Raw genomic sequence first — 25,155 nt, forward strand, 5'->3', positions numbered from 1 at the left:
TAGGCATCTTCAAATACCTGTCTCATAGAAGATGGGGCAAACTTGTTTTCTTTTGCTCCAGAGGGTAGGACCCAAACAAATGGATTCAAATTACAAAAAAAGGAAGTATATTCTGCCTAAACATCAGGAATAACTTTCTGATAGCAAGAGCTGTTCAACAGTGGAACAGACTACCTTGGAAGGTGGTGAACTCTCCTTCATTGGATGTTTTCCAGCAGAGGTTGGGAGGCCATCTATCCCAGTATACCTGAAGGAGCGTCTCCACCCCTATCGTTCTGCCCGGATGCTGAGGTCCAGCGCCGAGGGCCTTCTGGCAGTTCCTTCACTGTGAGAAGCAAAGCTACAGGGAACCAGGCAGAGGGCCTTTTCAGTAGTTGATGGAACACCCTCCCATCAGATGTCAAAGAGATAAATAACTACCTGACATTTAGAAGACATTCAGGGAAGTTTTAATGTGTGACATTTTAATGTATTTTTAATCTTTGTTGGAAGCCGCCCAGAGCAGCTGGAGAGACCCAGCCAGATGGGCGGGGTACAAATAATAAATTATTATCATCATTATTATTATCTACTCTTTAGCTGTGATTCCTGCATTGTCAGGATGACCCTTGATGTCCTCTCCAACTCTACAGTTCTATGATTCACCTCAAGCCTGATCTCCCTCCCACGTACTCAATGCTTTGGACTATCCGCTCCTCCTACTCCAGTGATCCCCCCCCCAACTGGAAAGTATGTGAAAAAGTGTCATTGTCTACCTTCTCACTTTTCCTTGAAAGATGGCTCAACTATTGTTGAGGTGCACAGAGCTGCTGCAGACTGAGAGCGCCAGAGAAAGTGAAGTGGGTGGGGCACTGGGAGCAGAACAGCAAAAGAACTCCCAACCCCACGAGATTACAAGAGGATGGGGGAGATCCTCTCTAGATACTTGGAGAATGTCCCACAGAGAAATAATTTGCTCTGGAAGGTGCCTGGAAACAAAGCCTAGAAGGGAAGCTGGGCCCTACACTGGAACACAAGAGGCTGCCTTATACTGAGTTAGACAATTGGCCCATCTAGTTTAGTATTGTCTACACTGACAGGCAGCAGTGGCTCTCCAGGGTTTCAGGCTGGGAGTTTTCTCATCCCTATTTGGAGACACCAGGGATTGAACCTGGGACCTTCTGCTCGCAAGGCAGGTGCTCTGCCATTGAGCCACTACCATCCCCCTTGGTAGAAACCTTGTCAAAATCAAAACAGAACTAACAATATGAATATGAACTGATAAAGGAGGGTGGAATACAGTGGGAAATAAAAAGGCTAGATGAAAGGCTGGGTGCTGCTGGTCTAATGTTGAGTAGATCCAGTTGAAAGCGGGTCTTGTTACTTACAATTAATCTCACAGATGACCAGCTAGGAACATGGTGGTTTCCCAAGTAACATAACCTTCCTGAGGAAGCTTCAATTTGGGATGTTAATAGTGGAGAAGACACAACAAAGGAAGAGAGATGGAGAGGATGAAAGAAGGGTCTCAAGGGATGGGGGCAAGCAAGCAAATGCCACTGGCAGAATTTAGGCTTCATTTCAGGTGGACCTGAGGACTGATGAGTTGTGTCAAAAGCTTCAAAGAAAAAGCGAGTTTTGAGGAGTAATTTGAAGGCAAACATGGCAGCCCTGGTGTGTTCAGCCATGGGGTGGTGTGTTGGCAGCCAGGGAGAATTGCCAGAATTACAACGAATTGGATATGAAGACTGCTGTGTTATTACTTTAGCAAATGGATTAATTGGTCCTCTGCGCACCCCTTCCAAATTATCCTCTGGTGCCCCCACTTCCCCTTTTCTGTAAGGAAACCTTTGCCAACATTGCCCCTTCCAGATATTTTGAATTATGTCTCCCATCAGCCCCCAACCAGCCCTAGACTGACTGTGAGGCATCAGGAATGGCCAGGACTGGACACCAGGACAGCTCTACAGGGCAATTTGCTGCTCTGATTTACTCTCATTCAGAATGCCACCAATTGCCAGCTTTCTGGCAAGAAAGGAGCATTTATCGAGATCAGATGGGCAGGCATAGAGAACAGATTCCCAACCCAACCCCCAACCCAACCCCTTGGTTCTCTTTGGGCTAGAGAGATGCCTGCAAGCAGCCAATTGCAGGAAATGGCTGGAAGGTGAACCACAGTGGCTGCACACATCCCTTACTCCTTGCTCTTGGCTCGGTCTGGTTGCTCTAGCTAGCTATCTCCTTGCCTTAAGCAAACTGCTCTGGGTTCCTGTGCACAGGCTTGGTTGCAGAAACCCCCTGGGCAACAGAGTGCTCCATCCCTCCCTTTTAATACCCTCTGCCTCTTAAATGGCACTGAATCTAACTGAGTGGTGGATAAACATTAGTTTCACAGCTCACAAAGCAGAACTGCTGGCTACTGGCAGGCTGGCTGTAATGAGTTCTTCTCTGGACCCCTGGGAACATTTAGATTGGGTTCTTCTCTCTCTCCACCCCCACCCCCAGCTGCCAGTCAAAGTGCTGGGGGTGGTGGGAAAGGAGGAAGAAGGAAGGAACACGCATAATCCGTTCCCTGCCAGATCAAGCATAGCACCAATTCTCCTGAGCCAGTGCGCTTGATGCCATCAAGTCATCCTGACATCATATGGAGAGGTGTGCAGGAGGTCACATGGTCCTCACCCACCCGAATGCTGTGCTGGAGCCAACCTGTGTGGCTCCCTGCCCTGATGTCCTTCTGCACACAGCCTTTCTAGGCCAAGGGTCTTGGCTAGACACACAGAGAAAATTAGCAGGAAGGAAGGAAAGCATCTGTGCCCTTTGCTTTTCCACCTGTACCGGGGGCTGCAGCTACCTCCCTTTCCAAGCACTTGGTAATTGATAGCAGATTGTTTTCCCAGGGTGCATGTGGAAATATGATGGAACCTTAGAAGTGTTGGTGGGAACCCAGTGGGCAATCTAGCATGCACACACACACACACACACACACACACAGATGTACCTTTCACCTGCAACATCCTAGACAGGTATTCTGAAAGCTACCTGTATTTGGACAACCTAGCCTTGGAGGTCACAAAGCTAGGAAGCTCCACAGCTCCCCTGGACAGCCAGCATTGCTGCATTACTCTGATTATTGGGAAGTTTTTTTTAAAAAAAACAAGCAATGTTTTGATTTCACTCCTCTGATTTATATGCCCACACAGAACTTGGTGCTGAAGAGGTTTTTGTTGCATGGGGGCGGGGGCTCCTCTGCTTCTATTCTAGGATGGGGGAAAGTGCATGTTAAGTTGTGGGCAAACATAGCAGACGACACAGCAATTCTTCAAACAGCTCTTCTTTATTCAGATGTCAGGCAGAACTGAACTGAGGAGCTCAGCCAGCCTGCTTATATAGAGCTACAGAACAATTGTAACTGTTGCAACGTTCTAAAACTATCCAATCACTGAACGTCACTTTTCGATCCTTCATTTGCATACAAAACTATCCAATCACTAAACGTCACTTTCGATCCTTCATTTGCATAACTATCTACAGTATCCCCCTGCTGGCCCAGGGTGAGAACTTCAATACATAACAGTGCAAGTAAATGTGCAAAAAAAGTCAAGAACTGCCTGGTTCACTTCTATGATTTGACTCTCTGTTTTCAATCTTCCTGCCTGAACACGCAGGGTTTTCTCCCTCCTCCCCACCCTGTCATTTTCTTTGGCCAAGCTCAAGAAAGATTCCATCAAAGCTGAACCCACAAGTCCCTCTCCAAACCTTCCTGCCAGCTGATCTGAACAAATTCAGGAAGTCTTCCTGTCAGAACTGGTGGCATGGGTGCCACCACCTTTTCTTTTAGTCTTTAAACTTTATTTTCCTGTTTCTGAAAATACATGAGAGGAAAATTGCAGGCACACCACCACCTTGATCTCTTTTCACCGGACTCTGAGCCTGCCATTTTGCAATTGGTAATTACATATAGGAACATTGGAAGCAGCCTTATTTGAGTCAGACTATTGGTCCATCTAGGTCAGTATTGCCTACACTGACTAGCAGTGGCTCTTCAGGGTTTCAGGCAGGTCTCTCCAAGCTGCGCCTAGACATATCATTGGGGTTGAATCTGAACGCAAATCAGATGCTCTTTCACTGAGCCACAGCCCTTTGTCACAAGTCATTACTAGATATGCCTTCTAGAGTCACAAAGAAGAATTTGAGGTGGTTCTGTCTGAGTCATCATAGCCCCACCAGGAGCCTTGTGGGACCTAGCAGGTTTAATATTATTAGAAACCCCACTGAACAGTAATAGCTAGGAGGGTGAGCGAATAAGGACAATTCCCCTGGCTGTGTCACTCTTAACATGCAGCACTGAAGTCCTGATCTCTGTTGCCATCGAAGAGTCGCTATTCTAACCAAATAATAAATGTGTAATGATCATTGATGGATTAAGATGTGTATTCATGAATCTTAATTTCTCTCTCGCACACCCGCTCTCTTTCTCTTTCTATGGCTACAATTCCCACAAGTGACAGAAACTTCGCAGATGTTCATTTTATTAACGTTCTCACTTGATGAGCTCCTTGTTCCAGTCCCTGCCTCTGCACAAATACTATCGCCCTCACCCAGAAACGAATGTATTTTCACTGGTGTTCTGCACAGCTATAGGTAAGTACATGAGATACATACACACACACACAAATTCACACAGTCCTAATTTAAACTGGTCCATTCAACACATGGACTGGCAGCTCTTATTTCTGTGATCTGGGGACTAGAAGTATGTTGTGTTGTGTTGTGTTGTGTTGTGTTGTTACTGTTCATTTATATGCCGCCTTTAAGCCCAAAAGGTTCCCAAGGTGGCTCACAATGAATAAACAGATACATGTAAATACAAAATAATGCAAGCATGAGCAATACAAAAGACCCAAATTCACACAAAAGTTGCAAATTCAAACCATTTCAACAGTATCAAAAAACAAACAAACCAGCAGTTGCAGGAGGGGGACTTTCAGGTGAACCCCCCCCCAAAGAAACACAAATAAACCAAAAGATCAGATGCACATGCTGCAGCATATTACTATCATAATCACCATAATCCTCTTTGGTTTATAGGCGGCATCCCAGTCACACATTGACCAGATCTAGAACAGCTTTGCTTTCGTAAGGTTGCTGCACCAGCTTTCTGCAGATCGGGGACTACCTGTGTGGGAGCTATGGGTGCATTGGCAACTTTGAGGTCTTTCCTTGGTGCCCACAAACCCTTTGAATGCCCCCTCACTGAGTGAGGTGACGTGGTGGATAGCTTTCTCTCCCTTGAAAAGTACATAGAGCTGAAGGAGGAAGTTGGAGAAGGGGTGTGGTTTGTCACTTCCTCTTTCAACTCATATGTGGCTCAGATTAATTCAGGGCTCAGAAGTGACTGGGGGCGTGGCAATGGGCACTTGTTCAAAAACAATGGAGTCTGGTCCATTAGGGCAAATGGGACACTGCCCCACCAACATCAGTCTGTCCTCAGCCAGTTCCCACCTGGGTCTGATTCAGACAGGCTTGAATCCCCAGCCCCAATTGTCATGTGTTTGCCTACAAAGATCTGGATCATGTAGACTGAGCGTGATCCTGCTTAACCTTCTGTGAAATTCTGACCTAGAGCTAGATCTCCGTGGCTTGCTTCAGCCACTGTGGAGCAGAGAGAGGTTTGCACCACCAGATCTCAAGCAGCAACCTATGCTGGACAAATGGGGCAGAAGAACCATGGGGCTATAGTAGGACATGTCATTAGAATTGATTCAAGAATTTGGTCATGTGGCAGGATTTAAGTTGAATAAGCTAAAAACCAAAGTTTTAGAGAAAATTTTTACACCAATTGAGAAGGAGAGGTTTCAGAAGGAGACAGGTTTAACATTAGTTTAGAAAGTAAAATACTTGGGGGTTAATATGACTGCTAAGAATTTAAATTTATTTAAAGATAATTATGAGAAATGTTGGACAGAAGTGAAAAAAGATTTGGAAATATGGTCAAATTTGAAGCTTTCCTTGTTGGGTCGAATTGCAGCTATAAAGATGAATGTATTGCCAAAAATGTTATTTCTGTTTCAGTCATTGCAAATTCTGGACAAGATGGACTGTTTCAAGAAGTGGCAGAAATATATTTCTAGATTTGTCTGGCAGGGCAAGAAGCCCAGAATAAAATTCAAAATACTAACTGACACAAAGGAAAGAGGTGGATTTGCCCTGCCAGACTTTAAACTTTACTATGAATCAGCAGCATTCTGCTGGTTGAAAGACTGGCTGCTTCTTGAGAACACAGACATTTTGGATCTAGAAGGTTTCAACAATGTTTTTGGGTGGCATGCATATTTGTGGTACGACAAGGTTAAAGCACATAAAGCATTTAAAAACCATATTGTCAGGAAAGCATTGTTTAATGTCTGGATAAGATACAAAGACTTACTTGAAAATAAAACCCCAAGGTGGTTGTCACCAATGGAAGCCAAGGCTCAGAAAAAGCTCAATATGGAGGCCAAATGGCCGAAATATTGGGAAATATTGGAACAAGATGGAGACAAATTGAAATTGCAGAGTTTTGAGAAATTAAAAGATAAAGTACGAGGTTGGCTGCATTATTATCAAATAAGAGGCCTATAACTTGGATAAAAAAAATGGCTTCCAGGTGGAAAAATCAAAATTGGAAACAGAACTGTTAGATCCCAAAACTAAGATACTTTCAAGAATGTATAACTTGCTGTTAAAATGGAATACGCAGGATGAAACGGTTAAATCTGCTATGATTAAATGGGCACAAGACATTGGTCATAACATTATGTTTGCTGACTGGGAACAGTTGTGGACCACCGGTATGAAATTTACGGCATGTAATGCCTTGAGAGAGAATATTATGAAAATGATATACAGGTGGTACATGACACCAGTCAAGCTTGCAAAAATATATCATCTGCCCGATAACAAATGTTGGAAATGTAAAGAGAATGAAGGTACATTCTTTCACCTTTGGTGGACGTGCCCAAAGATTAAGGCTTTCTGGGAGATGATCTATAATGAAATGAAAAAGGTATTTAAATATACCTTCCTGAAGAAGCCAGAGGCCTTTCTCCTGGGCATAGTCGGCCAATTGGTGCCAAAGAAGGATAGAACTTTCTTTATGTATGCAACAACAGCAGCAAGAATACTTATTGCAAAGTATTGGAAGACACAAGATTTACCCACCCTGGAAGAGTGGCAGATGAAGGTGATGGACTATATGGAATTGGCAGAAATGACTGGCAGAATCCGAGACCTGGGAGAAGAGTTGGTGGAAGAAGATTGGAAGAAATTTAAAGATTATCTGCAGAAACATTGTAAAATTAATGAATGTTAAAATGATGTTGGATTGAAAATAAGTGGCATTAGCAACAAGGTTAATAAGAATATGCAAAAATGAATTGATAATGGATGAAAATACAGAGTTATAAAATGTTAAGATATAGAGTTAAGATAAATGAAAAAGGGTAAGGATTTGCTGATTTGATTATTTAAATGGGAATACAAGAAGGGGAGGTGTGAGGAGGTCAAAGAAACAAGCAAATGAGTTTTAAGTTATGAAAAATGGAATTGTTTTTAATTTTTCTTATTTTTTCTGTGCTTTTATATGTTGTATCTTTATTTTTCTTTTTTCTTTTATTATGTGTTCTTGTATTTATGTTTTTGTAAAACTTCAATAAATATTTCTTTAAAAAAATATATATAGTAGGACATGTCATGTCCTTAGAGAAGAGAGCAACCACTCCTTCTGTATCACAAGAATGGCAATGGGCAACTCACTGGTAAAGTCTCATTTTAAGGCAGGGAACTGGTGGCCCTCTGGGTGCTGTTGGACTACAAATCCCATCAGCCTCAGCCAGCATGCTGAATGTTCAGGGATGATGGGAGTCATAATTCACACCATCTGCAGGGCACCATGTTGGCTACCCCTGTGTTAATGGCTTCACAATATAAGGAAAAAAGTGTAGCCACCACTAGCTCATTTTAATTTAATAGCATTATTATTACTGCTACTACAGAGCACCCTGCAAATTAAGAAATGCTCATTTCCTGCATTAAATGCCTCTTCCCCACCCCACCGTATGTTTTGGGGGTTGATACCCAATGGAAGAAGAAGGTGAAATGTCCCCCAGTCCTCTCTGTGGCAGGGAAAACTCAAGGGCCACTTAGCATAACATATACATGGTAATTACATTGTTGGCCTCTTAGCACTTCCTTTGAAGATACTAACAGCCATTAGCTCCCCGCCGAGTCCCATTGCTCTGGTTGGCAGGCAGGCAGGCAGCCAAAAGGCTTCTCCAGGTCAGCTTGGACTTCCTGCTGCCGCCTTCATAATTTGAAACAGTTTTGATTAAGCAGGTAATGAGCAATGAAAAGAAGCCTTTATGGGAAAAGAAGATGGGTGGGTTTCGAGAGGTGGGGGAGAGGGAGGAAGTATCCCACATGATGGCCATGTTCTGCCTCCACAGTCAGAGGCAGTAATGCTTCGGAATACCAGTTGCTGGAAGATACAGGAGGGGAGAGCGCACTTGTGCTCAGGTTCTGCTTGCAGGTTTCTCACATGCGTCCGGGTGGCCACTGTGAGGATAGGAAGCTGGACTAGACGGGCCTGATTCAGCAGGACTCTTATTGAGTTATGCACATAAAGGGGACTTTGGATTTAATGCCCCAGCCCTCTCATTCCCCTTCTTTCCCAAAGTATCTCCTAGTTCAAAATGCCAGACGGGAAGGATGCAGGTGAACATTGCTGACATTTCCCCTTCCCTGTTGCCTGATTGGTCAGTGACCAACTATGCAGCTGCGGTTGCTAAGCAGCTGTTAATATCACCTCACATCAGGGGCTGTCCTTTCAACCTGCAGGTCGGGCAAGTAGCAGATGTGTGTCTCGTTCTGGAAGGTGGGGTGGAGAAACAAACTGGATCTTCCCACCTCTCTCATTTGTGCCAGGAGCCTGGCTAGACTTCTGGGTAGCTGTTCTCCACACAGTGCATGTGCTGCCACAACTGTCCTTGTTTACCCAGGACATTTCCTGTTTTCTGGTCCGTGTCCCTGTTACATCACAGTCCTTACTTTATCCCTACTTTTTTGTCATTGGGAGATGGCTAGATCTGATCGGGTGAGTGAGGTTGGCCAACATTGTTCTTCCTCAAGCTTTATCACACTCTGCAAGCTCTCTAGATGTGGAATCTCTGATGTAAGGGATACATGTTGTTGCTAGCACACATCCATGTATGTAAATCCATCCTAAGGCATCATGTAGTGGGCAATCTGTTGTTGCACACACTACAGCACCCGAGGTATGTTTTGAACTTTTGACAGCATTGGAACCTTTCTCTGGTTCAATGCAAATAACCAAACACCTGCTGCTGTCGTGCTCATGTCCTGCTTGCAGGCTTTGCATCGAGGCCATCAGGTTGGCCACTGTAATAACAAGATGGTGGACTTGATAGACCCCCTTTGGCCTGATACAGCTCCTGGGCTCCTCTTATGTGCTTACATGTTGGAGAGAAAGCACAGTGCTAATTGCTTTCCTAAAGCTCTGCCCAAAGCCATGTGGGTCTTGGGAACACAAGAGGTGTTCTCCAAAGGAAGCGAGGCAAGGCCCGAGCCACTTCCGCTGCTAAGAGTTAACCAAAGTACAAAAATACAAACTTTTCTAGGCTGTTGGAATCCTTATGACTGCTATCTGGGGTTTCTCAAGTTGCTAAGCTCCACGTTAGAAGGATGGCTGGGGTTTGCTCTGCCTACCTCTGTATTATCAGCAACAGATTCTTGAGTGGAGAAATAATCACATCTTGGGAAAATCCATTAAAGACTGCAACAATGTGTATTGTGTGGTGACCTTTAGGAGTCTCAAGTCGACCGAGTTAATGATCGCAGAGGCTGAGTGGAGATACGAAGTGTTCAAAGGCCTCTTTCTTGCCTCCTGCTCTTCAGACGCTGTCGTCATCCTGGCAGTGTCGCTGTCTAAAGTGTTTGGGTAAACTTTGACAATAAATTGCAGTGCTTTTAATTGTAGTTTGAGTGGCCCCTCTTGGCCCATTTAAAAGCTTCCTAGCCTATGAATAGCTGATCAAGGTGACATCACCCCCAAACCATCGGCGCGGCCATTGATCACACACAGTGGGAGAAGTGGAGGGAGGGAAGCAAATTACTTGATATGGTGACCCTGTAGCAAACTGGAGAAACGTGTCACTTAATTAAGAAGATACCACAATATATGGCAAGATATGGAAGTGAACCCATGATCCCACAAAGAAACAATTTCCCTTCTTGTTTGACTTAGCATTCTCTCTCTTCTTTCTGCCACTGATGGAGTAAATGAAATTAATCCACCCCTACGTTAAGCTAGGAGATGAAAGTTATTCCATACAGATACTTGTCATCATGAGCAAGATGAATGGGGGCCCTTGGTGACTTATGAAACATACACATGGATACTAGATGCCAGGCTGGTGCGGCACTTGTCTGAGGCCCAGGGCAGCAGTCTTCTTAGAATAAAGTTATAAACTCAAACAAGAAAGCAACCAGTCCCTGACAGGATCCTCCAGCCAGCTTAACCCTCTGAGGCTTGGGGCTGCTCTCCCCCCAGCACGGACCTCTTAGATACTACCAGAGGCCAGGTCCACTCCAGAGAGAAGCTAGGTGCTACTAGTGGGCTGGATCAGAGCCGGAACTAGATATATCTTAAGTGGCTCAAATGATCATGATGGTTCTCAGAGTTACATATCATCAAAGCCAGGGCTCAAAGTCAGATAATTAAAAAAATCAGAGAGCACAGGGACTAATGGAAGGAGAGTAGGAATGAGATAGTTGGGCATAGGAACAGTGCTTGCTTTTGACTGTAGCTGAAAGCAAAGGCAAAAAGGGGAGAGAGGGAGATTTTCTAGTGAGTGCAGGAAAAGGGCAGCTGCTCAGAAATGCAAACAGGAAGAAGTCCACCAGGTTCAAGAGCTTCTCAGTTGCATTTGCACTGGTCAAGTAAAGAATACTCTGGCTAGAGACCCAAAAAGTCCACCCATCCCTTGACAGAGCTGTGCAGTGGTGACTCATTCCAGACTTTGGCTAAGTTGTTTTTGGCAGCAGCTCCCAATCTGCCCAGAAGTATTCATATGGTGCATGGCTTCATTGGCCATCAGATACACCAGCACCTATTTCCTACCAGGCTGGGGTAGTGGTGGTGGAGAGGAGGTGGCAGCAGTCATGAAGCTCATACTCATCCCCTTGTGAATTGATTCATTTTTTGCAGGGGTCCACTGCAGGACCAGTGTGGCCAACAGGATCTCCTTAGGATGCCTTCCTTGCCTTCTCCAAGGATGCTTTTAGACTAGCCTTTCCCAACTTGGCATCATCCTGATGTTGCAGACCACACCTCCTATCACCTTTGGCCAGCATAGCAACCCTGGAAGGGGGTGATGGCTGTTACACATTTGGATGGTGCCAAGCTGGGGAAGCCTGTTGCAGGTGTTTGCTAAAGACTCCATGCTTAAAGCCCCAAACTAGATGGGTAGGAAGGTGGTGCTCAGACTCGTCCATCACCTCCTACCTTGAGAAACGAAGAAAAATACTCCAGGGAAACAAGAGTGTGCTCCTCAACATCAAGGCTGTGATAAGCAGCATAGACACCCCTTGTTTTTGCGTAAGTATCCTCTGAAAATTCACTTCCCCTCCAGTAACCTTGCTGGAGGGAGCAAAAGTAGATGAGCCACACCAAGCAATCGATTGCCACTTAACATCTGCATCCAGGCCCATTAGTACCATTTTAGCCTCAGAGCAGCTAGGGTTTTGGGCTATTATTCTTAAAGTGGTGCTTTTGCAAGGCTAACCTGGCTTTATTTCAGAATGCAGCAAAGGGCAGGTAATGGGACTTTTTTTGTAGGGGGATGGGGTAGAGTCAGCATCAAGAGCTCCCAGACCCTGTGGTTTATATCTGGGGGCATTCTTTCATCTCCTTTCATTTCATTCCATTTCCATGTCTTCTATGCCTTTCTCAGTGGATGCAAGGTGATCTTATATACAAACTATAAAAGACCAACAAATACACAATTTATCTGTTTAATCCAAAAGTCACCCCGCAAAAAATTTAAGAAAATAGAAACTGACAGCAATAATCAATTTTAAGTTAATAGACTATCCCAATAGATGCCTAGTGCTTTAAGTATGTGGGGTGGGGGCAGCCAAGAGAGGATGGATCCCCTAAATATTGCACTGATACCCTTATCTATTGTTTTAGAAGGTTACAGAGAGCCAGATTTGGCTGTGCATTTTTAGTTTCAGTTTGTTAATGATTAGGTTGAGCTTGGGGATTCTTTTTATTTGAAAAATTGTTTTGGTACTGTGGTAACATCATTTATTTATTTGTTTGTTCATTCATTCATGAACTGCTTCCCACAAGGCATCCCGAAACAATTGACAATATTATGCCACCCATGATATAATTTGCTAGGCAGCTCACAAAAAAGCAAAAATAATCATACAATATTTTTTAAAAATACAAAATGCAATAATTAAAACAATTTTCAATTAAAAACAGCATAAAACCTTCCCTAGGGGAGACTGAATAAAACAATGTACAGCTCAGCTTACAATTGCTCTGACAGCATAAGAATTACTTAAAAATGCAATGAAAGCTAAAATTAAATAAAAATTTGGGTGAGCCCAGAGAGGAGGGGCTTATGGAATTTATAAAGGTCCTCTCACTTTTCTCTACACAATTAGAGAATTCCAAGCAACCTTTATTTCACCTGCCACAGAGAAGGATAGCAAATCAGAGGCAATTAAGTGTGATAGATAAGTGGGAATTTCTTGTAGGGAGAGGCAACAGGACTGCCTCAGAACGGCAGAAGCTGGGGACAAATGTTGGGGGAAAGGACATCATTTTTGTGTCTTGCTTGTGTGAGGACCCAGAGACGCCTGGAAAGAAGAATGCTGGAGAAATGTTTGCCCGATGCAGTGAGGCAGCTTCATGTTCTTATATGCAGGGTGTCACATGTTATATCCTGCCAGAGGGGCTCAAATGCCCTCGGTGGGGTTACCTCACTCCTCTAAATGCTGCTGAGTGCATTTTGCACGTGCATCCTGCTCTTTGGGCAGAATGCTGGCTTCTGCATGGCCGTGTATATGTCATTTTGTTCCTGCCGGCGTGCAAGCTACCCAGATAGCACTCTCAAGGCTGTAAACAGATGATTCATAAACCAGACGTAGACAGTAAAAGTGGAATGGGTCTCGACCCCGAAAGCAATGCCAAGGTTATAAATGGAATGTTGGAACAGCGCAAAACAGGGAAGTGGGGAAGAGTCTGAAAGCACAATGGCTGCCATGAGAGCAAATGCAACCAGCAAACATCCGAGCAATTTGTTTGCTCTGCCATGAACCCTGGTGCCAGTTCACCCGTCTGCTTCCTTGATACTCCAACCATGCCAATCATTTTAAATTGAAAGGAGGTACCAGGGTAGGGTTGCAACCTTTGTTCTGGCAAAATATAGAACAGGGCAGGGAAGTGCGGTTGGGGGACTTTTCTTTTTCTTTTTCATCTTGTGCCAAAGTGACTTCAAAGCAATCCATTGCAATCTACTGCAGCCTAACAGGATAGCCCTTCTGGAATTTGTCACACATGCACACACACAAATTTGTAAACCAGTCTGTGCTTGGCTACCCAGAGCTTAAACCAGGGGTCCACTGTCCCCCAGACAGTGTGGGGGGCTGGACTATATTTTGGAAGGAAAAAAAAAGAACAAATTCCTATGCACCACAAATAAGCCAGATGCATTTTAAATAAAAGGACACATTCTACTCATGTAAAAACACCAGGCAGGCCCCACAAATAAGCCACAGATGCATTTTAAATAAGAGGACACATTCTACTCATGTAAAAACACGCTGATTCCCAGAGCGTCTGTGGGCCAGATTTAGAAGGCGATTGGGCTGGATCCGGCCCCTGGGCCTTAGTTTGCCTACCCATGGCTTAAACACATGACCTTTCACACACCCTTTCAAACACATGCATTTGGAGATGATCCCTAGCTTGGCAGAGAGAGAGAGAGAGAGAGAGAGAGAGAGAGAGAGAGAGAGAGAGAGAGAGAAGACCAGGAATACAGGACAAAACTGTTGTCAATATAGGACGTAGCATTTTTAAGTGAAATACGGGGCAAGCCTGTATAATAAACAGAGACGTAGCTATGGAAGGCGGGGGTAACTGGGCACCACACCGCGGGAGGCAGCACTTACTGCGGGGTCTGTCCTGGGAGTGACACGGTGGCTCAGGTGCCTGCAGGCTCCATGGTGCCCCAAAGGGCAATGTGCGGCTGGTGTCTGCCCACTGCCTCCTCTTCAGGCTGCTGTCCTACAACTGAGAAAGAGGCAGCAAGGTTTCTCGCAGCATGCCTGCCCCAGCTCGCCCCGCCCCCATGGGTGGCTCACCCCTTCCCCTGGGCACAGGGCATGCACACTGCCCGGGCACCTGAACAGCTAGCCATGCCACTGATTTTACAGGACAGGTGGCAACCCTATAACCAGAGGTTCCAGCATACAAGCAGTCACACAGTTAAGGTACTTACTTTTCACCTGGTTTACAGTTAGATGTGTGAGGAGAGAGTACATGGCCAAACAGGAAATGTTCAGGCTAATGTTAAATGCCCCAGAACTGAGTATAGTTCACAAGACCAATGAAACTCTTTGTTGTGCTATTTTCTTGCAAATTCCTCTCCCCTAAAAACACCATGTCAATGGAATGATCAAACTCAGGAGGCAGAACACATTCTGAAATCTGCAGAGTGGGTGAGGGAGACATAAAAGAGCCATCAGAACCAAATCTTGTGGCAATGAATTCCATAAGTTAATTGTGTGTCTGATTTGTCTGTCCTGACAAGACTACAGGTCACTTTCATTGAATGACTCCTACCCACTCTCACCCCCAGGTCAAGCACTGGAGTACTCTGAGCAAGGAGGTGGGAATACAGTCTGAAAGATGTGCACCCCTATTCCACGGAGAAGAACTGTACAGGTTAAAACCAGCAACCTGAAATGGCCCTGGATAGAAAGGTGGCATCCAAATCTGCTAAGATGGCCATGGTTTGATCAGTAATCTTATGCATAGCAACAATGCAGACTGGAGTAGAGGTAGCCCACCCCACGAAAATGCACAGATTTGCATGTGAGACATTTTTCTTCAATACTATGTATTCAGTATTCAATTAAATACTAAGTGGTTAGTATTCAAAATTCTAAGTTTGAAATTCGTCTTTTGATTAGCAATTATAGAAAGAAAGCCTGAATGTCAAGTGTTGTTGATGGCATGACAACAAAGCTATGTGTTTCTACACCTAAATTCCCTTTATTTAAAAATGCCCTGAACAGCAGTCATGAACTGAGAATATTGTCAATAAAACAAATCAGGAAAATGTATTTTAAAAAATCCAAGGAAACTGAGCATTCTGGTCCACCTCCCCTCACAAGTCTCTTTGGTTCTTATCTAGCAGTGCCTTTAGCTGCACCAACATGAAAAATTATTCAGGGAGCCCCTCCACCCACCAAACTGACTTTGTAAGAATCTCTGAACTGCCACTGCTTTGCATAAAAACCTTCTGCTTTGGGCAGGTGGGGGAGGACTTAATGCAGACAGTGAAAGACCTTCTCTCCCTCTGTGCCGGAGGATAAATAATTCTGCTGCCTCTCTTTATTAACAGCTCAATTCCTATTATTCCTCACTGCAAGGATGCTCAGATCACAGCCACTCTACAGGAAACAGCCTCCATCTATTTGTTAATCATCAAAACTTTGCATTTCTTCTGTACGTCAACCTGACGCCTTGGTCTTTGCAGCTATCTGGATATGCCAAAAATAAAGGTTGTTGTTTTCTCTTCTGTGCTATGTTGATAATTTGATGGTGGAGCCGCTCCATATGTTATTTTTCAGCTGCGTACATTAAATTTAAGGTTAAGCTGAGATGCCATGTAACTGAGAACGCAAAATTTTATCCCCCATAGCCTCCTAGGGACTCTTTTCATACTCTGTTATCACAGGACATGCACACCTGGGCTTGGTCCAACCTTTGACTTGTTTACCCATTCAGGAGATAAAACAGAGCGTCATGAAGCCTTGTTGAATAACAAGAGCTTCTGACTCACCTTAAAAAACAGGAAGAACTTTCTGACGGCAAGAGCTGTTTGAGAGTGGGGTGGTCTCCCTTGGAGGGTGGTGAGCTCTCCTTCCTTGGAGGTTTTTAAGCAGAGGCTGGATGGCATCTGCCATGGATGCTTTAGTTAAGGTTCCTGCACGATCCCTTCCAATTCTACAATTCTACGATTCACCTAACTTTTATCACAAAGAGAGCTCTGGTGGATCAGAATAAAAGTAAATGTAATCAAGTATCTTTTATTCCACAGCAACCAACCAGATGCCTCTAGCAGGGTGTTAAGTGTTAGAATCATAGAATTGTAGAGTTGGAAGGGACATTGCGAGTTGTCAGGTAACTGCCATCGGAACTAGAGGAGGAGGAGGAGGCGAGGCTCCACAGCGATGCTGGAGAGGGGCCAAGCAGGGAGAGAGGCAGGTCTCCTGTTGGGGAAGAAAATCAGCGCAACACCAGGGATAGAGGGGGGCCAATGGGGGAAGCAGAGAGCAGGCTCCGGGACTCTTCACTGGACACCAGCGGGGAGAGCACAGGTCCTCCGCTACCCACGCCCTCCCTGCGCAGAAGACTTCCGCGCAGGGAAAGTAGGAGGAGACTGGGCGTCAAACAACTTTTATGTTGGAAAAGGTTTAAGAAACGCCCACTGACGGATTCTGCCAGCGACTGAACAGCCACGGAGTGGATGGCTGTCCAGCGAGAAATGGTTTAACCAGCCAACCTAGCCCAGAGCAGCGTCTATTTACGCACAAGCAACCCCTAAAGCCATTACAAGAGTCATCTAGTCCAACCCTCTGCAATGCAGGAATCACAATGCAAGACTCTCAACATCTTCTTCTGAACAAGGAGGTTTCATTTGCCTCCATGGTTAAAACCAACTGGTAAAGGTAGGGTAAAGGTAAAGGCCCTGTAAAGGTAGGGTAAAGGTAAAGGACCCCTGGACAGTTAGGTCCAGTCAAAGGCGACTATGCGGTTGCGGCACTCATCTTGCTTTCAGGCTGAGGGAGCCAGCATTTGTCCACAGACAGCTTTCCAGGTCATGTGGTCAGCATGACTAAACGACTTCTGGTGCAATGGAACACCATGATGGAAACCAGAGGGCACAGAAACGCCGTTTACCTTTCCACTGTAGATACCTAGTTATCTACTTGCACTGGTATGCTTTTGAACTGCTAAGTTGGCAGGAACTGGGACAGAGCAACAGGAGATCACCCCATCGTGGGAATTCGAACCACTGACCTTCTGATCGGCAAGCCCAAGAGGCTCAGTGGTTTAGACCACAGCACCACCCGCGTCCCAAAAATAGCCCTGTATGGTTAAATTACTGTGAACCTCACTGGGACCTCACTGAGATGAGCAAACAAAAAATATAATAAATAGTAACAAAAGTGATCACCACCACAAGGGTCATAGACACTTCCTAGCTGTATGCTAATCTACCCCAATATGAGCAAACAATTTGCCTTCTTATTTGGAAAGGGGAGGTTTTCTGTGCTTGCTTTCCTCAGCACCTCAGAACATTTCAGCAAGGTGAGCTAATCCACCTCCTTGATGAATAATGTAGGAAAGCACCCTGACTTTTCAAACAAATCCATACATTAGAGTCTGTTTCAAACAACTTTTGGCCTCACAGTTGGCGTAGAGGAGACAAGGCTACGGATGGTCTTGTGCATTTGTGAATCATTATTGTAGACAATATTTTCCTCCACTGCACTTTTCTGTCCTAACATTTTTTCCCTTGTAATGAAATCCATTCAGCTGTACTGGAAATGCAGGCACTTTATAGAAAATCTTTAACAGCGCCGGCACAAATGGATGGGTCTTATTTCCTCTCTGCAGTGCGAAGATTTGCAAAAGCATTGGTGGCAAATGTTTACCAAGAAAACAGGGGAGGAAGCTGATGGAAATCAAATCCATCACAAACACCCACTCAGATGCAAATGGCTGCAACAACATACAAACACCACAAAAAAAGAACACACATACACACATGCCTTTTCTTCTCTTTTAATTCCTCGCCATACCAATGGACCGCAGATGATGCTAAAGCTAAACTGTTCCCAGGAAGGGCCTGGTACCTCTCTGCTCCCCTCACCCCTTTCCATTTTCATCTTGCATCACAACCTGATCCACAATGCATGAACTCAGAAACAAGAGTCAATACATGTGGACACTGAGGACCAAGTTGTTGCACACCCATACAGCGGCACGGCAGAATGTCCACTCTTTGTTCCAGACCCAGGGCACAGTAAAAGATGCCTAGATGAACTCCTTGGGCACCAGAATGGAGCCCACATTTCCTGCATAAGATGCAGAGAAAATACAGTAATCTGGCTTCTGGACATCAGATCAAAGCTCAATGATTGTTCCCATCTATCTCTATGGGAGCATCGCCAGCTACAGGACATCCAGTTCTGTGGGCATTCATCTTGGAGCTATCCTCTGAGAACAAAGGAGCAAGCATGGTTGTCTTTTTCTTTTCCAGATTAGCAAGTTAGGTTAGAACTAGAAACTTTTCTATCCAAATTATGTAGTTCCTACAATAAACTAAAAGACAACAACTAAACACCTATTGTTTAGTTAAGCCACAAGGACACACTAGTCCAATTTACAATGAAAAATCCAGGAACGTACTCATACGAAGGGGCAAAAATACCCAAAATGAGGGGCAAAGGAAGAGATGAAGTCTCTCTTCCCTGCTTCATCCCATCTTTCTCACCCGCTATGAGTTAATGTGGGGCTCTGCTTGTTGATATTTGAAAAGGGTTGCATGTGTGCTCCCCTCTTTCCATGCATTCTCTGCAGTACCAATAACTAGATGTTCTTGATTTGCTTCCTTTGTGCTTGTCAAGGTGGAGTTTTGGAGAGCTGCTTGCTTCGCCTACTGTAGATGGTGCCAGCCAGAGAGAACGATTCTGGATGCCAGCCTGGGCTTGGAAGAGAATAAACACAGAATGGCAATGTGTGTTCCCTTTTCATCCTTCCCATCTGGAACAGAGCTGAAAGTGACCTTATAGTTTGCAAATTATTGGCCTTTGGATATGGGATGGAGACCAGAGGATTCACTAAGTAAGAGAGAGGGAAAGATTGCTGTCCAAGAATGGCAAAGCCTGGATTATGTTTCCCCTGGCGAAGACTTTTGCAACCTAAAAAAAAAAGCATAATTGGTGCCTGCTTGGAGATGGGGAGGGAGAGTAAACAATTCACCAGGAACTTGAGAATGAATGAGGGCTGGCAGAAGAGTATGCGGGGAGCCTCGCAGAGCTGTGGTTCATTCTAATGGAACTACAGAAGGAAAAATCCTGGCTGGGCGGGGGAATGTGCTCCCTCTTCCCCCCAGACACACAATGCTTGCTTTCACAGTATATTTATTCCACCCTTCCTTTCCTCCATTTGAATTGATGCAAGGTATTGAGAAAATTTGGTTCTGTGTTTGGGGTAGGGGACTTTTTACTAACTTAGTTACTTATTATTACAATTAGTAATAAGACAATAATTTAAATGATAAAGTCAACAATTAAATAACAGAATAAAACAATAAGCAGAATCCAGCCAGGGCCATCTTACCCATAGATGCTAGAGGTGCGGGGCGCCTGGGCGCCAAGTTCTGGCAAGAGTCCAGGGAACACCGAATAAGCATGCTGAGTGAGCGAGGATGCGTGCGCCGCTCCCGCTGAACGTCGGCTCGGTTTTTTCCCTTTTAGCCTGCAGGAGCTGAATTCTGCAGGGTGCCAGAAGGCTAAAAGGGAAAAAGCTGAGCTGACACTTGGTGGGAGTGGCGCACGCGCCCTTGCTCACTCGGCGCAGGCCTGATCACTCGGTGTTCTCGCTCACCCAATGGGTTGAGGCGCAGGAGTGCATGGCGCCCCTTCAGCTAGCCATCTTCATCTTTGAGCTAGGCATCAGGTACCGCGGATCTCCACGGGGCCGGCTCCCTTGTCCCACTCGCCACCCTCGCCCGCCTTCACCATGCCACGCCAAAGCACCGCTGCGCCCAGAGCGTCTGCCTCCCATGGCCACTGTGGCACGAAGCAGCCAGCCAAGCTGGGTGGTGCCACGTTCAGCCTCTGCCTCTTCCCCACCGGAGGAGCCGCCCTCCAGCCACTGCCTACCTCTTCCAGCCCCATAAAGCTGGGCACGTTGCAAGAGGCTGCCAGTGTTCCCTCCCTAAAAAAAGGTCGACAACTACTCTGGGAAAATGGGGGGGGGCAGAGGGATCTTTGCACCACGGCACCGGATATGCTTAAGACGGCCCTGGATCCAGGAGAGGACAAGAGACCCACTTCCAGGCTCTAGACTGCTTAACCATTTCCACCAAAGGCCTGGGAGAACATGCATGATTAAACTTTGCATCCGAAGTCCAGTAGAAAAGCTTTAATAGTGGGCAGAGTTCTGCAGGCAAGGTGCCACCACAGAAAAGGCCTCGTCTTGTCTAACCACATACTTGGCCATAAAGAGCCAGTGGAGCAAAAGCCCCCACCAACTTCAAGGCTTGGGGTGGTTGATCCAGGGAAGGGTGTTCCTCTGATACTTGGAGCCTTGAGCTGTTTAGGGCCGTATGTTTCAGCATTAACATTTTAAATCTGGCAATGTATTGGCAGACAGTGGATAGCCTACAAAATAGGAGTAGCATAACCTCATCCTAATGATCCAGCCAGAAATTCCCAGTTCCAGCCATTATTCACCCTCATTATACATCCCATTATTCAGGTGCTACTAACAGGGTCCTGAAAATGAAGTGTAAGGCAGACACATTCAGTCCATGATGAAGGATAAGGAGTTTGTGGATGATTGATAATAACACACTACCGAGAAGTTCAAAGCAAATGCTTGACACAAATGGCAGTTTTCAAAAATGAACACTGTGCATGTTTTTAAAGCGGGGAGGAGGCACATTATCCATTTTACATCACTTTAATAGCCAGGTTAAAGAATCCCATGGATGCTCATTTGGTGGGTTTTGGAGCGTTCTCTGCTTATTTTCATTCCCTCCCTCCCTCCACTGTAAGACTGCTTCTTAGCAAAGCTTGCAAGTTTGGTGATGTCTGCTGCCAATCAGTGTCAACAATACTGGGCTAGATAGACCTTCCTATGTTGCTGTGCATTCAAGGCTTGCGGCCCCCCCCCACTAAACTATGGACCCTCAATCTGCATTCCTAAAGCCCTGTTTTGACATCTAAAGAGGGCTAACATCACTACAGTATTTATTTATCAGGGGTCACAGCAAGCCAGAGAAGAGGAGGATCGTCTCTTCATTTAAAAAAATCGCACATGCACACACAGACCTTTCATCTTGGCATAAGAAATGATGGACTTGACTCAGATGACCCACATCCTGCCCTGCCCTGCTTGATGTTCTCCTCCGCCGCCCTCCTTCCTCTCTCTCCACCCTCCCTGCTTTCCATCCCAGCCCTTTGTTCAGTTCATCCTCTGGCAGCCTCACCTCTCTTCCTTCCCAGAACTTCACATCTTCAAGGCTCCCTTTCATTTCTGCCCCCTGGGGAGCCTCGGTGTCTCAGAAAGCGAGAAAACAATATATGGGTTGGGAATGGAGATTAGAGGAGGGCGCACAAGCAGGACATTGGTGCCAGGGTCCCCCCCCCCACTTCGGATTTACCAACCTGCTCTTCACTTTTGCCAATGCTGAGCATGGCACAGAGCCACAGTAGTCAGAGCAGGGGCTGAGTTGGCAGCCTGGACCAGCAGAAGAGCTGCCCAGCAGGATCCGGAGCTGCATCAGCAAAGCCAGGTCACTAAGACGCTGCACCAGCAGTTAACAGGAAGAGGCGTCCATAGTGGACCTGATCCAAAGCATGCACTAACACTTGCTGCCTCCTCTCTAGTAGAGCTGAGAAAGGGAGAGGCTTCAGACTGACTGCTAAAGGAGCTCTGCAACTCTAGTGCAGGGCTTCAGTGAGGGCCAAATGCTCTTCCTCACATTTCCAAAATCAGTTTGCTCTATCATCCATCCATCTATCTATCTATCTATCTATCTATCTATCTATCTATCTATCTATCATCTATCTATCTATCTATCTATCATCTATCTATCTATCTATCTATCTATCTATCTATCTATCATCTATCTATCATCTATCTATCTATCTATCTATCATCTATCTATCTATCTATCTATCATCCATCTATCATCTATCTATCTATCTATCTATCTATCTATCTATCTATCTATCATCTATCTATCATCTATCTATCTATCTATCTATCTATCTATCTATCTATCTATCTCTATCATCTATCTATCTATCTATCTATCTATCTATCTATCTATCTATCTATCATCTATCTATCTATCTATCATCTATCTATCTATCTATCATCTATCTATCTATATCTATCTATCATCTATCTATCTATCTATCTATCATCTATCTATCTATCTATCATCTATCTATCTATCTATCTATCTATCTATCTATCTATCATCTATCATCATCTATCTATCTCTATCATCTATATCTATCATCTATCTATCTATCTATCTATCTATCTATCTATCATCTATCTATCCATCCATCCATCCATCCATCCATCCATCCATCCATCTATTTGTGTGCCAAGGCCCCGGGCCCCCAGTTCCCTTTGGTAATAAACACACAGACATATTTTAGGTTAATGGGATAAAATAGGCCACAACTTTATTGGTTACAGATGTGAGCAGTTTGGCTTAGGCATTGGGTGAAACCCAACTCCTGCCCATCTGAAGGGAGTCTCACTAAGGGTAAACCACCACTAGGGGCAGCCTCATGACATACATCAAATAGGACTCCCCCACGGGGTCCCCATTGGGGTTGTGGCATGGCCCTAGCCCACGTCTAGTCTTCAGACAGGGTCCACACACCCGGATCCCTTTAACAGGGTACCCTTATCAAGGAGGGGCAGGTGGAGGCTACAACATCAACTCCCATAAACAAAAGATTACCCAATACCTAACCGTACAAAGTTGTGACGATTGCTACAAGGTAGGCGAAAACAGAATGGCTGGTGCCAATTTGCCAAGTGAGAAAAATTCCTACTCAGCCCCAACAATATGGCAGGCGACATTTGTCCATAGCAAGGTTGCTGTTATAGCAACTCATAAAAAGAGGGTGGGTGGGCTGGGAGATACGGCGAGGAGACAAAAGGAGGATGCCACAGTTTAAAGAGGCAGAGGCCACGCCCTCAGCTGTGCTGATTGGACAGCCAGGGGCATGACACGGCTGGGAGTCCCCATGATGCGGGCAGCATCTCTCTGCACCCCAGCTGAGTCACTGGGAGGTCCCGAATGCCTGGCCACAACACCGCCCACCAGGGAAGGTGAGCGGACCTATCTATCTATATCTATCTATCTATATCTATCTATCTCTACCTATCCATCTATCTGTCTATCCGTCTATCCATCTATCCAGTGCTTTTTTCTTTAAAAAAATATGTTTAAGGGTACTCTCATTTTCCTACTCATATTAAAATACTGCCCCACAATGAGGCTAGATTCACAAAATGTTTAGGGGTATGCATACCCCCGCATTCCCCCAGAAAAAAAGCACTGTATCTGTCTATCTATCATCTATCTATTGCTCTTGGCTCAGCATTCTAATGTGCATATTTTCCATACTATAGAAAAACCACAGTCAACTAGGTGGACCAATAATATTCGCTCGGTATAGAGCAGCTTGGATTGGAGGCTCTGTTTTGGTGACTCATCCCACAATGAAAGCAGCTCCAGACTGGATGGTAAAGATAAGTCCTATCCTTTCTATATCAAGCATGATGCTGTGCCTAAACAGAAGAGCCTGGAGCCCTTTTCCTCAGGCCCACTATGCCTATTGAAACTGGACTTTTCAAGCCCCCAGCTCCTACCGCCCCCCCATCTTTTTCTGGTTGCTGCCAGTAAACCCCCAGCTATGGATGTACACAGGGGTGGGCAGGGAGCTATCATTTGTTGTTGCTGTTGAATTTATATCCCACCCTTCCTCCTGAAGGAAGGGCAGTAAACATACCCATAATGAAAGCATTTTTAAACAGTTCTAGGGACAGTGGGGCAGAAATATGAGGGGCTAGGCCAGAAGAGAAATATGTGGCCAAGGATTGGGCTAGGTGTACTGAATCCAGATGTGGCCAGTCCTTCTCAGCTTTCCATCTACGGGAAAGGACCACAGCTCAGTGGTAGAGCATCTGCTTTGCATGAAGAAGATGCTAAGATCCAGGACAAGGAGTCACCTTTCAGATATTCCCCCCGGACATCAATTCTGCCTTTGAAATCCCAGTAAGGGACCCCTGCCTGAAACCCTGCAGAGCTATTGCCCATCACTGTAGACCATTGTTTCCCTAACTGCGTCTTCAGCTGCTTTTGGACTACAGTTCCCATCATCCCTGACGACTGATCTTGCTAGCTATGGATGATGGGAACTGTAGTCCAAAAACAGCTGGAGACCCAAGTGTGGGAAACACTGGTGTAGACAATACTGAACCAGCTGAACCAACAGTCTGTCTTCCTATAAGGCAGTTTCCTATGTTCCTCTTTGGGAAGGGCCAACTTCCTATGCTCTCTAGCAGTGGATCTCCAGGATCTCATGCAGGGATCTCTCTTGGCTCAAACTGGAGATGGTGGGGAATGAACCTGAGACCTTCTGGGACCTTATCTACTGTCCCTCCTGCCTCTAGGCCTTTTCCCTCACCCCACACCCCCTACTTGGTTCTGCTCCTCTTGTCCCGTTTCTCCGTCCCCTGCCTGCCTCCAAAGTATCTTAGCAAATGTTGGCAGCCGCTTGCAAACATTTGACAGGCAGGTGCCAGCTTTGAGCCAGCATGGTATGTGCAAGCTATCGGGCTGAAGATGGGGCAGGTAATCACTGGAGATTTAGCCAGTGCCCCATCTTTCAGCTGGCTGCCGGCCGACCTCCTTGACCCCATCTCATACATATGCATTTCCCAGAGACACCTTGTACCTCTGCATTTTGACATGTATTATGGACAAGAATAACACCAAGGGATCCAACCCCCCCTTTCCTCCCCCCTCCGGTCTTTTTCAGCACAGG

The 25,155-nt window shown here is 45.4% G+C and overlaps 1 long non-coding RNA gene and 1 other non-coding gene across 2 annotated transcripts; one reads left to right on the top strand and one right to left on the bottom strand.

Moving 5' to 3' along the window:
• Positions 1 to 1,129: 1,129 nt before the first annotated feature.
• Positions 1,130 to 1,205, bottom strand: TRNAA-UGC (transfer RNA alanine (anticodon UGC)). Its single transcript has one exon. It is a non-coding gene; the product is annotated as a tRNA-Ala (tRNA).
• A 3,287-nt stretch (positions 1,206 to 4,492) lies between these two features.
• On the top strand, positions 4,493 to 15,816 carry LOC128402813 (uncharacterized). Its single transcript, XR_008327779.1, has 3 exons — positions 4,493 to 4,620; positions 14,910 to 15,145; positions 15,678 to 15,816. It is a non-coding gene; the product is annotated as an uncharacterized LOC128402813 (long non-coding RNA).
• The last annotated feature ends 9,339 nt before the right edge of the window (positions 15,817 to 25,155 follow it).

The sequence above is a fragment of the Podarcis raffonei genome, chromosome 15 (genome assembly GCF_027172205.1).
Source record: "Podarcis raffonei isolate rPodRaf1 chromosome 15, rPodRaf1.pri, whole genome shotgun sequence".
Classification (NCBI taxonomy): Eukaryota; Metazoa; Chordata; class Lepidosauria; order Squamata; family Lacertidae; genus Podarcis; species Podarcis raffonei.